This window comes from Canis lupus, chromosome 28, assembly GCF_003254725.2.
Source record: "Canis lupus dingo isolate Sandy chromosome 28, ASM325472v2, whole genome shotgun sequence".
In the NCBI taxonomy this organism is placed as follows: domain Eukaryota; kingdom Metazoa; phylum Chordata; class Mammalia; order Carnivora; family Canidae; genus Canis; species Canis lupus.
Window position 1 is genome coordinate 29,328,811 of NC_064270.1, and position 11,419 is coordinate 29,340,229.

The following is an 11,419-nucleotide window of genomic DNA, read 5'->3' on the forward strand; positions in this document are numbered from 1 at the left end:
GGAGAGGGAGAGAGAGAGGCAAAGAAGCAGACTCCTCGCTGAGTGTGACGGCTGATGCAGGGCTTGATCCCAGGATCCCGAGATCATGACCTGAGCCAAAACCAAGAGTCAGAGGCCCAACGAACTGAGCCACCTAGGCTCCCCTTAAAAATTTATATATGGTCAAAATAATTCAGAGTATGATTCTCTGACCAAATTTAATTAAATTAGAAATGAATAATAAAAGTATAGAAAATCCCTGAATATCTGGAAATTGAGCAACACTCTTTTAAGCAATCCATGAGTCAATGAAGAAATCACAAGAGAAATTAGACAATATTTCCAATAGAATGATAATGAAAACAAATTTATCAAAATTTGTGGGATGCAGCTGAAGGAGCACTTACAGGGAAATTTATATCCTTAAATGCTTATATTAGAAAAAAGATTTAAAATCAATAACCTAAGCCTCCATTTTAAGAAGCTAGAAAAATAAGAATAAAAACACAAAATAAGCAGAAGAAAATAAATAAAAATCCACGAAATAGAAAACATACAAAAAATAGAAATAATAAATCCAGAAGTTAATTCTTTGAATAGATTAATAAAACTGATAAACCCTCACAAAGTTAATCAAGAAAAAACAATTATCAGTCTTAGGAATAAAAATGGGGCATCACTATAGATCATATATATACCAAAAGGATAATAAGGGAATACGAATAACCTATGCCAATAAAGTTGACTTCCTAGATTAAAAAGACAAATGCCTTATAAGATGTAACTTCCCAAAATTGACATAAGAAAAAATAGAAAATCTGAAGAGCCCTATCTGTCCAAAAGAAACAATGAAGTTATAATTAAAAGCCTCCCACAAAGAAAACTCCAGGCCCAGATGTCTTCCCTGGTGAATCCTATTTAAGGAAGAAATATTAATCTTATCAAAACTCTTGCATAAAGTAGAAGAGGAAAGAACATTTGCTAAATTATTTCTATGAAGCCTGTTTAACCTTATTACTGAAACAAAGATATCACAAGACAATTACAGACTAATGTCTCTCATGAACATAGACATAAGAATCCTCAAAAAATTCCAGTAGTATATGAAAAGGATAACACATCATGACTAAAATTAATTTAAGAGATTCAAGATTAACTCAACATGCAAAAATAATCAACCAATACATTTCATCACATTAACTGAATAAAAAAAGTTAAATAATCATCACAGTAGTTGCAGATAAAGCATGTGGCAAATCTGACACTCATTCATATTTAAAATAACAAAAACAAAAAATACTGCTTAGCAAAATAGAAACAGAAGAAAACTTCCTCAATCTTATAAAGAGGGACGCCTGGTTGTCTCAGCGGTTGAGCACCTGCCCCTGGCCCAGGGCGTGATCCGTGGTCTCAGGATGGAGTCCCACATCAGGCTCCCTCTCTGGAGCCTGCTTCTCCCTCTGCCTACGTGTCTGCCTTTCTCTCTGTGTGTCTCTTTCATGAATAAATAAATAAAACCTTTTTTAAAAAAAAAAAACAAAAAAAAATAATCTTATAAAGGATGGTTATGAAAATCTTACAGCTTACATCAGACTTAATGATGACATACTGATGTTCTCTTTTTGAGATCAGGAGCAAGGTAAAGATATCTGTTCTTGTCATTTCTATTCAATATTGTACTGTAGGTCCCAGACAGTGAAATAATGTAAAAATAATAATAAAGTTTGAAAAGAAAGAAGTAAATTTACCTTTATTTGTGGAGGATGTGATTGTTTACATAAATATATCTAAGAAATAAATCTCTTTTAAAAATTACTAAAATCAATAAGTGGATTTAGCAACATCATAGGATACAAGGACAATATAAAAAATCAGTTGAATTTCTATATAATAGAAGCAAATAATTGCAAAATAAAAATTTTAAAAGAATAATATCTACCTATAGTAGCATTTTAAAAATACTTACAGGCACACTTAACAGAAGACATGCAAAACTTCTACATTGAAAATTACACATACTGCTGAGAGAAATTACTACCTAAAAAATACAATGATATACCATGTTTATCTCAGTATTGTTATGTCAATTCTTTCCAGATTCAAAACAACCCCAATAAATACTTCATTTCTATAGAAATCGAAAAACAGATTCCAACACTTCTACAGAAATAAGTGCAAAGGACCAAGACTAGCCAAAGCAATTTTGGAAAAGAAATTTTGAAAACTCATACTACTTGATTCCAAAACTTACCATAAAGCCACAATAATCAAAACAGTGTGGTACTTACATAAGGACAAAATTATGAATGGAACAGAGTCCAGATCTAGATCCAAATACATACTGATAACTTATTTTTGACAAGACCGTAAGGCAGTTCAATGCACAGAGGGGATCTTTTCAAGAAATCATGATGGAATATACTAGACATCCATGTGGGAAAAAAATGAATCTCAACCTCTACCTCATTCCATATATACAATTCAATTTGGAATGGGTCACAGACCATAGTGTAAAAGCTAACATTACATTATTTTTTAAGATATTAATTATCTATTTGAGAGAGAGAGAGAGCATGAGCAGGGATAGAGTGAGAGGGAGAAGCAGACTCCCCAGTGAGCGGGGAACCTGACGCAGGGCTCAATCCCAGAACCCCAGGATTATGATCTGAGCCAAAGGCAGACACTTAACCAACTGAGCCACCCAGGTGGCCCCAAAGCTAACATTATTTATTAAGCTTCTAGGAGAAATCATTTGAGAATAACCTTACAAATGTAAGGCAGACAAAAATGTCTCAAAGAGCACAAAAAAAGCATAAACCATAATAAAAGAAATTGATAACTTCCATTTCATCAAAAACTCCTGCCTTTTAAAAAAACAGTGTTCATCACTGAGGAAAAGATGTGCAAAATATGTACATAATAAAGGACCAATGTTTAGAATCATAAATTACCCTTTCAACTCAATAAGAAGACAACCAAATAAAAAAGGAAGGGGCAAAAAAAAAAAAAAAAAAAAAGGAAGGGGCAAAGATTTGAAAAGATATTTCACAAAATAAGTTATTGAATGGCAAATAAACACATGAGAATGTGAACAACATTATCAGTCACAGGAAAATGTGACTTAAAGCTACAATTAGATAACACTCTACACCCACTAAAGTGGCTAAAATTAAAACAGATGACAATACCACATGATGGTGAGACTATGGGCAACTAGAACTCTCAGACATTGATGCTAGGAATGTAAAATGGTACAATGACTTTGGGAAAAGTATGGTAGGTTCTTACACAGTTAAGCGTACAACCTAGTAATTCAATTCCTAGGTGTTTGTTTATACAAAAGAAATGAAAACATATATCCACATAAAATCTTATATACAAGCGTTCATAGAAGCTTTATCATAATAGCCCCAAACTGAGAACCAACCCACCAGCTGATCTATCATATCAGCTAGTGAACATATGAACAAATCGTGACATGTCCATATAGTAAAATGTTACCCAGCTATAAAAAGAAAAACATTGATACATGCAATTACATGGGTATAACTCAAAAATAGTATGCCGCAAAAAATGTGGAGCACAAAAGAGTACATATCATATGATTCCATTCATTTGAAATTGGCTGCAATGAGGCATTTGGAGAACTTTGTGAAATGATGTAAATACTCTGTATCTTGCTTGTGCTGGTGGTTTAAAGGTACATGCATTTGTGAGAATTCATTGAGCTCTACACTAGAACTGGATGCATCTTATTGCATGCAATAAATTAGGTTTTTTAATGGGGCTTCTGGATGGCTCAGGTGGTTAGGCAGCCACTTGAGCTTGGTTTCAGCTTGGGTCATGATCTCAGGGCGGTGAGATCGAGCCCCACATCAGGCTCTGGGTTCAGCACAGCATCTGCTTGAGACTCTCTCCCTTCTTCCCCTCAGGTTATTCACTCACTCACTTTAAAACCCTTAAATAGGGCAGCGCCAGTAGCTCAGCGGTTTAGCACCGCCTTCAGCCCAGGGCGTGATCCTGGAGACCCAGGATCAAGTCCCACGTCGGGCTCCCTGCACGGAGTCTGCTTCTCCCTCTGACTGTGTCTCTGCCTCTGTGTGTGTGTGTGTGTGTCTCTCATGAATAAATAAATAAAATCTTAAAAAAAAAAAAAAAAACCTTAAATAGACACATCATTAAAAAAACAAACAGGGATCCCTGGGTGGCGCAGCAGTTTGGCGCCTGCCTTTGGCCCAGGGCGAGATCCTGGAGACTCGGGATCGAATCCCACATCGGGCTCCCAGTGCATGGAGCCTGCTTCTCCCTCTGCCGGTGTCTCTGCCTCTCTCTCTCTCTCTGTGTGACTATCATAAATAAATAAAAATTAAAAAAATAAAAATAAAATAAAATAAAAATAAAAAAACAAACAAAAAACACACACGAGTTGGCAATAAGCACATAAAAAGATATTCAATATCATTTGTCAACAGGATTGACTTTCGTTAGTCTGCAAATGAAAACTATAAGATACCAATTTTTGCCCATTAGAATGGCTAAAATTAAAAAGACTGAGCCTACCAAATGCTGGCGAGAACATAAAACAAGTAGAAGTCTCATACATTGCTGGTGGAAGTTATAAAATAGGACAACCAGTTTGGAAAACTCTCTTGCAATTTCTTATAAAGTTAAACATATTCCTACCTACTGACCCAGCAATCCTATTCCTACGACAAATGAAAACATATGCCCACAAAAAGGCTTGGGGCAGCCCCGGTGGCTCAGCGGTTTAGCGCCGCCTTCAGCCCAGGATGTGATCCTGGAGACCGAGGATCGAGTCCCACATCGGGCTCCCTGCATGGAGCCTGCTTCTCTCTCCCTCTGCCTCCCTCTCTCTCTCTCTGTCATGAATAAATAAAATCTTAAAAAAAAAAAAAAAAGGTTTGTGTAAGAATGTTCACAGCAGCTTTAATCTTATAATCCATACCCAGAAACCTCCCAAATGTCTATCAAAAGGAGATGGACAAGTAAAATGTGATACATCCACTGCAATAGAACACTACTCAGAAATAAAAGGAATGAACAACTGATACACGTAATAACAAGGATGGAACTCATAGAGGCAGTGCTAGAGAGAAATAAGCCAGATACGACAGGGGGTACACACTGTGTAATTCCATTCATACGAAGTTCAAGAACAGACAAAACTAACCAACCTGTTAGGGATCAGGACAGTGGTTAGCAGAGGGTGGAGGATTGTCTGGACTGGGGCATGAAGAGAGGATTAGTTGGAAAGGGGATGTAGGGAACTTTCATGGGTATTAGAAATGTCCTTTATCTTGACTGGAGTGTATACATTGGTCAAATTTCATTGAACAGTACACTTAAGATCTGTATGTAAATTATACTGCATTTTTACAAAAGATTTGTTTTTATTTATTTGAGAGAGTGTGTGTGTATGTGTGGGGTGGGGGGTGAGGAGCAGAGAGAGAGGGAGAGGGAAATACAAGCAGCATGGAGCCCAACTCGGGGCTCCATCTTACAACCCTGAGATCAGACACCAAGAGTCAGATGCTCAACTGATTGCACCACTCAGGTGCCCCTACTGCACTTTTTTTTTTTTTTTGTAATAATGAAAGAAAAAGGGGAAAAAAAGTTGAACACACAACTGCTGCTTGGATCCCAAAGACTAGAATTTAGTCATACGGCCATGCTTAGTTGTAAGAAAGACTAGGAACTCCAGGCATTACTCCCAGTAGCTCTATGCTCAGTTAAAATTTAGGGCATTTCGACTGTAGAAACAGAAACTTGATTCAGAGGGATAACTAATGGTCTCTGCTATTGGTCAATCAAGCAAATAAATGATTCTTCTTGGGGGGGAGGGGCGGATGGCACCTCAAGGAAGATTTCAGACACTTTTAATTTAATAATTCTTCTAATTTTTGCTGTCATGCTAGTTTCTGTAATTTTTCATTGTTTCCTTTTCCTACTCTAATCAGGCAAGGCCACTCAGCAATGACCATAACCTTGAGAATCTGCCAAGGGCACACTGGTGACAAATGGAGAGGGCGACAAAGCAAGGAGGGTAGCAGGGCTGGAAAGGAAAATGAAACAGCCTTGAAAGTGTGAATGAAAACCTGCACCGCAGACTCGGCATGTGTGACATTTGCCACCTTCCAGTTAAAAGAAACCAGCTCCTTTGTGTTTAAAGCTTGACTTGGCTTCCTTTGAGGGCCACACAGGACTTGCTGGTTTTAGCCTATAATGAGAGATACAACAACAACAGCAGTCCCAGCCCTGGAAGTCTTGGGTCCATGCCGGGGACTGAAGCAGTAGGGATGTCTGCCAGAGACACAGGAGATCTTCCTTGCAATAGTCCAATGTTGACATTGCTACTGGGCTAGAATTTTCCTCCAGAGACTCTCATTCCATAGGCAGAACCCGGAGAAAACCCTGACCTTATTTCCCATTGGAACCACGCACAACTGATTTCCTTGCTGCATGTAAACCTGTACCAGTGCTTTCTCAGTGAGACAACATTTATTGAGCTCCTGCTATGCCTGGCTCTGGGCTCCAAGCTGGGAAAACAGAGAAAGCTCAGAACAGTAGCCTAGGCTGGGAGTCAGTCTCTTGATCTCAGCCCATGCTCTCAACTGAGCCCCTTTGACACTGATGTCAGCCAGAACCATGCCTAAGATCCCCAGTACCAAGCACTCTGGGGATGAGCCCCATTCTATTTCCCCAGCCATCTCCTTAACCCATTCCCCCCCATACACACACACACACACACACACACACACACACACACTGGCCCACGCTCCTGCTTAAGTGAGACACAACCTCTTTTCCAATACAGATGGATGAGAGATGAGCAGGGTCTGCTTGCTGAAATTGGTCCATGGGCTGCCTCCAAGATCTGGCTGCAAGGAGAATGGACTGGAAATTGCACAGTCATTATCTTTGCAGACAACCCTCTCCTCCCCATCTTTTCAACATAATGAATTGCATGGAGAGCTCAGCTGTCATGAAAGCTTTTGAATTCCAGCCCTACCGTCTTCCAGGACATCCTTAGAGGTTATCTCAGCAAGGCAGGTGGAAGAGGAAAGAGAAAAGCTTAACCCTATAAGAATAATTATGATGTATTATTAGCAACCGATGGCAATCTAATGCAGGATTTTCAATATAGACACTGCTGGCTGTAATTTTTCTCTGTCATCCGCACACACACACACAGGCTACATTTAATGACTCCAAAGTTCAGAGCAGTTTCTCAAACTAAATTTAGTTCCTTAGAAGCAGTGTCTTAATACAGGACTTTTTTAAATAAAATAGAGACAGAGACACAGTCTGAGTGTTGGAGGCACTTCTTAGGGCAGATGGAAATGTTAGTAGTATGTTTATATACTAAGACCACTGGCTGGCGTTAGGGTTGAGTTTATGTGGACATGCTAACTGCATTACGCACAGAAATCAGAGTGGCATTCAAAATGGCAGAGCCACATCTGCCATTGGATCTAATCACACCATGAATAACTTGCAGGCAGAAAGTCTAATTGGTTTCTCCAACCTCAGCCCCTGGCACAATGCTGGACACAGCAGAGACTTAATAAGTGACTGCTGGTTGGATGGATGGACAGATGGACAAATGGTTGGGTGGGGATGAGTATGACAACTTTGGCAGTTTATTTGAACATGTTAAGATAGCAGTCTTGTTACTGAGAGGCTGAAAGCCTGGGGACAGAAGTTCAAAACACAGTGATATGATTGCCTGGAATCTGTTCGACTTGGTTAAAAATTAGCAATAATCTGTGTCTTTGAATTAGTCTTTTGTGCCTCTCTACCTTAGTCAGATTTGGAACCCCAAAATTAAAAAGTTCTATAGGTTGAGCTCCCCCCTAAAACAGACCTTGGAATAAGGGTGGATTGAGATGCATGCGGTTTATTCAGTAGGTGATCTCATAAAGTGCAAGGGAGGAAGTAGGGGGAGGGTGAGACAGGAGAGGAAGAAAAAAAAATCAATAAAAGGTGTAAAAATGAGTGGTTACCACTATAGGCAAGTGGGGCTCACTCTCACTGAGGGCCGTGTTCCAGAATTTTCCCACTGGGACTGAAAGCTGGGCTCTTACCTGCCAAATCCCATTCCCCATTGGCTGATATTTGCCCCAGAGCATTAACACCTTCACCCTCCAGATTGGCCCTGCATCTAGCAGTGTGAATTTGAGGTAGATGAAAAGCCCTGAATCAGAAAACAAGTTTGGCTCAGTCACTTCAGAAGGGAAGCTGGGAACTCTGGGCCACAGCTTGCAGAAGCATAGGTGGCAGGGGGTAGAGCTGGAACAGCATCCTGTATGGCATTTTAACAGGAATCAGATATTCACTGGAAGGGCCAGAGGAGCCTTTCTAGGCTGGTCTCCAGGACTGACTCCCAGACAAAAAGTACTGACCCTCCAGGGGACCTTTACCCTGTGAGGTCAGCACTGCTGTTGGTGGTTGACACCATGACAATCTCTCCACAGCCAGGAGCCTCCAGCATGGGCTTCACAACATGACTGCAGAAATCCTCACACTTTCCATGACCCAAATCATTAGACAGCAGCCTAAGGGGGCAGGAAGAAGGCCTCTGCCGTATTTCCCCTGTCCAAGTCTTGTATGCCTGTGTCTCAGTGACAGGACTCAATTCACATCCAGAGTGCTAGCTGTCAGATAGTCTGGGAAATGTGGCATTCAGCTTTCTAAATCCCAAACAGAAAGGAGGGTGGAAAGAGGTTTGGGGAAGCCAATGTGCCTTGTCTATCATACTCCTGAATAACTCACCAGTAGCGTGTACTTTCACCACCATCCAGAGCTTCTCAGAGGGGGAGCACACCTGAGGCCCCTACTCTGACTACCCTTGGAAGCTGGTACCAATGTTTGATGCAGCCACAGGAGCCTTCTCTCATTTTCTCAAAAGTGCCAAGTTCTCCCCAGCCCCAGGGCTTTTGCACATACTATCCACTGTGCTAGAATGGCCTCCCTACCTCATCATCGACCACCCCCTTAAGTTAATGTTATCCTTTGAATTGCAGCTCAAACAACACCTATTCCAGGAAGCCTTCCCTAACTCCCCAGACAAGATCAACTTCCCCAGTTAGAGGTTCACTTAGCACTAAGCATTTGCTGATTATAAGCAGATACTGGGCCGCCTGCTCCACCATACCCCGTGACAGGACTCGTGAATCTCATCATCACCTTGGCCTGGAGGTCTGGACTGAATCAGGTTCAAGCTGACCCTCAGTTGGCCTCACCCCCACAGCTGTGGTCACTATTCTTGTTCTTTAAGATGCACTGAGGCTGACGATGATCTTCATGGTCCTTCTTTCATCTCCACATTTAAATACCTCAACATCACAATTTTTGTTTCCATAAAGCAAGGTAGACCAAAATGGCTCTGATGGTAGTCATGTACCTGAAGTAAGTTACTTCACTTCTCCGAGACTCAATTTTCTCATCTTTAAACGGGGATAATGAATACATTTTAGAGAGCTATTTTAAGAACTAAGGAAAATAATGCAAGAAGGATAGCAAGCCATTGCCTAGCACACAAGGACACATTACGACCATCATCATCAACCTTCTGGGGACACCGTGTGTTTGTTAGATAGTGTGTAATGCCAGGGTTTTGGGGGTTTGGGGGGTTTTTTGTGGTTGTTTTTGTTTTTATTAAAGATGTTATTTCTAACTCTTCTTCTTGCAGATGGGGATGACTTGGGGATGACTGAAGTTCTGAACAGGAGAGAGAAAGCTAGGAACCCTTACAAAGTGTTTTCTTCACATGTGGATCTAACAGGCTTCATAAAGCCCACTGGTACAGCGGAGTACATTGACTCACCCTTTTGGAAACCAACGTAGAAATATTTCCCAAAAGCCAGGAAAACATCTCCACCCTCTGGCCCAAGAATTCCACTTGTGGACTATATGCTAAGGAAGTACTTAAATGAAAACAAAAAATTTTCTTTGTGAGAATGTCCAGTACCATAACCCAAGACTGGAAACCCTCTCAATTACTGACAATGAGGGAGCAGTTTGGTAAATCAGCGTACTGTGATTTCGTAGCCATTAAAAGAATCACTGTAAAGCCTCTGTAGGAACATGGGAAAACATTCTGATAGAACCTGAAGAGAAAAGGCCTTGTTTGACAAGAGGGGAGCCTGACACACAAAAATCGAGTTGCCTTGGGAAGAGGGAAGGTCAGAGAATTTTATGTTTTTGGTGTTTGTTGGGTTTATTTCTTTGTTTTTAAGATTTTATTTATTTGAGAAAGAGAGAGCACAAGCAGGGGCGAAGGGTAGATGGGGAGAGAGAAGCAGACTTCCTGCTGAGCAGGGAGCCCGATGCAGGGGTCAACCCCGAGGACCCTGGAATCATGACCTGAGCTGAAGTCAGACACTTAACTGACTGAGCCACCCAGACATCCCTTTTTTTTTTTTTTTTTTTGAGAGAGAGAGAGAGAGAGAGTGAGCTAGCAAGCAGGGGGAGGGGTAGAGGGAGGTGGGGGGGGAGAATCTTAAGCAGACTCACAACCCTGAGATCATGACCTGAGCTGAAATCAAGAGCTAGATGCTCAACTGACTGAGCCACCGGATGCCCCAATGTTCTTGGTGGTCATTTTAATGCTATGCTCTTTTTACAGATTTAAAATGAGCAGCCTACTGGGCACCTTCTAGCGAATAACTGGAAGCTAAAGAAAACTCTTGTCCAAACTAATGGAAATCAAGGTCTCCCTCCTCACTAGAAGAGTGTTGATGTGGTGAAGACTACCTGAGACAGATGAGGCAAGTAATATCAGAGAGACTAATTAGCGGGAAAAATCAGACCTGTCTAGTCTAGAATGAGACTAGAACATTTAACCTCATTTAAGGGGCTATAAATCATGACAAGACAAACAGGCTAGGTCCTCCCATTCGGATGCACCATTCGGATGGACAAGGCCCTCTCTGGGTACCGCAGACAGAAGCCAAATCAGCCAGAAGTGTGCCACCCAAACAGGGTAATGGTGAGGCCCTGAAAGCTGTCTGTGGACTTAGCGTGGCATTTAGGGTTGAGTTAATGGTGTTTGATTCAAGTGTTTCTCCCTGGGCCCTTAAACAAGAAGCTGACTCAAGACTGTTCATGCTATGAAAACACCCAAAGATGAGCATCACCCACGATTTTTATCAAGCATAGAACTCGGAAACACTCGTTCAGCACTGGGGGCTTCAATTCACCAGAACTCCAAGACTCATGCCCTGAGCTTTTAATACAAGGAGGCAAACACCAGGAAATCTAAACGCTTGCATATCCAGTTGAGGCCGGACACATTCAGTCTGGTCTCCTCAGTCTCTTGCTGTTTCTGCCTTTAAATCTACAATAAAATTCAATAGTCAGAATGGTGCCACTTTGGCCTTACAATCTCCTGAGTATCACTCCCTGATACCTGGCAACT

At 41.0% G+C, this 11,419-nt stretch overlaps 1 long non-coding RNA gene across 1 annotated transcript in view; it reads left to right on the plus strand.

The window, feature by feature from the left end:
* The window catches only part of LOC118352678 (uncharacterized), a 30,558-nt gene extending 20,705 nt beyond the window's left edge, over positions 1-9,853 (plus strand). The window contains exon 3 of the long non-coding RNA XR_004810208.2: positions 9,692-9,853. This is a non-coding gene — a long non-coding RNA (uncharacterized LOC118352678). The remainder of the gene's footprint in view (positions 1-9,691) is intronic.
* Positions 9,854-11,419: the final 1,566 nt, after the last annotated feature.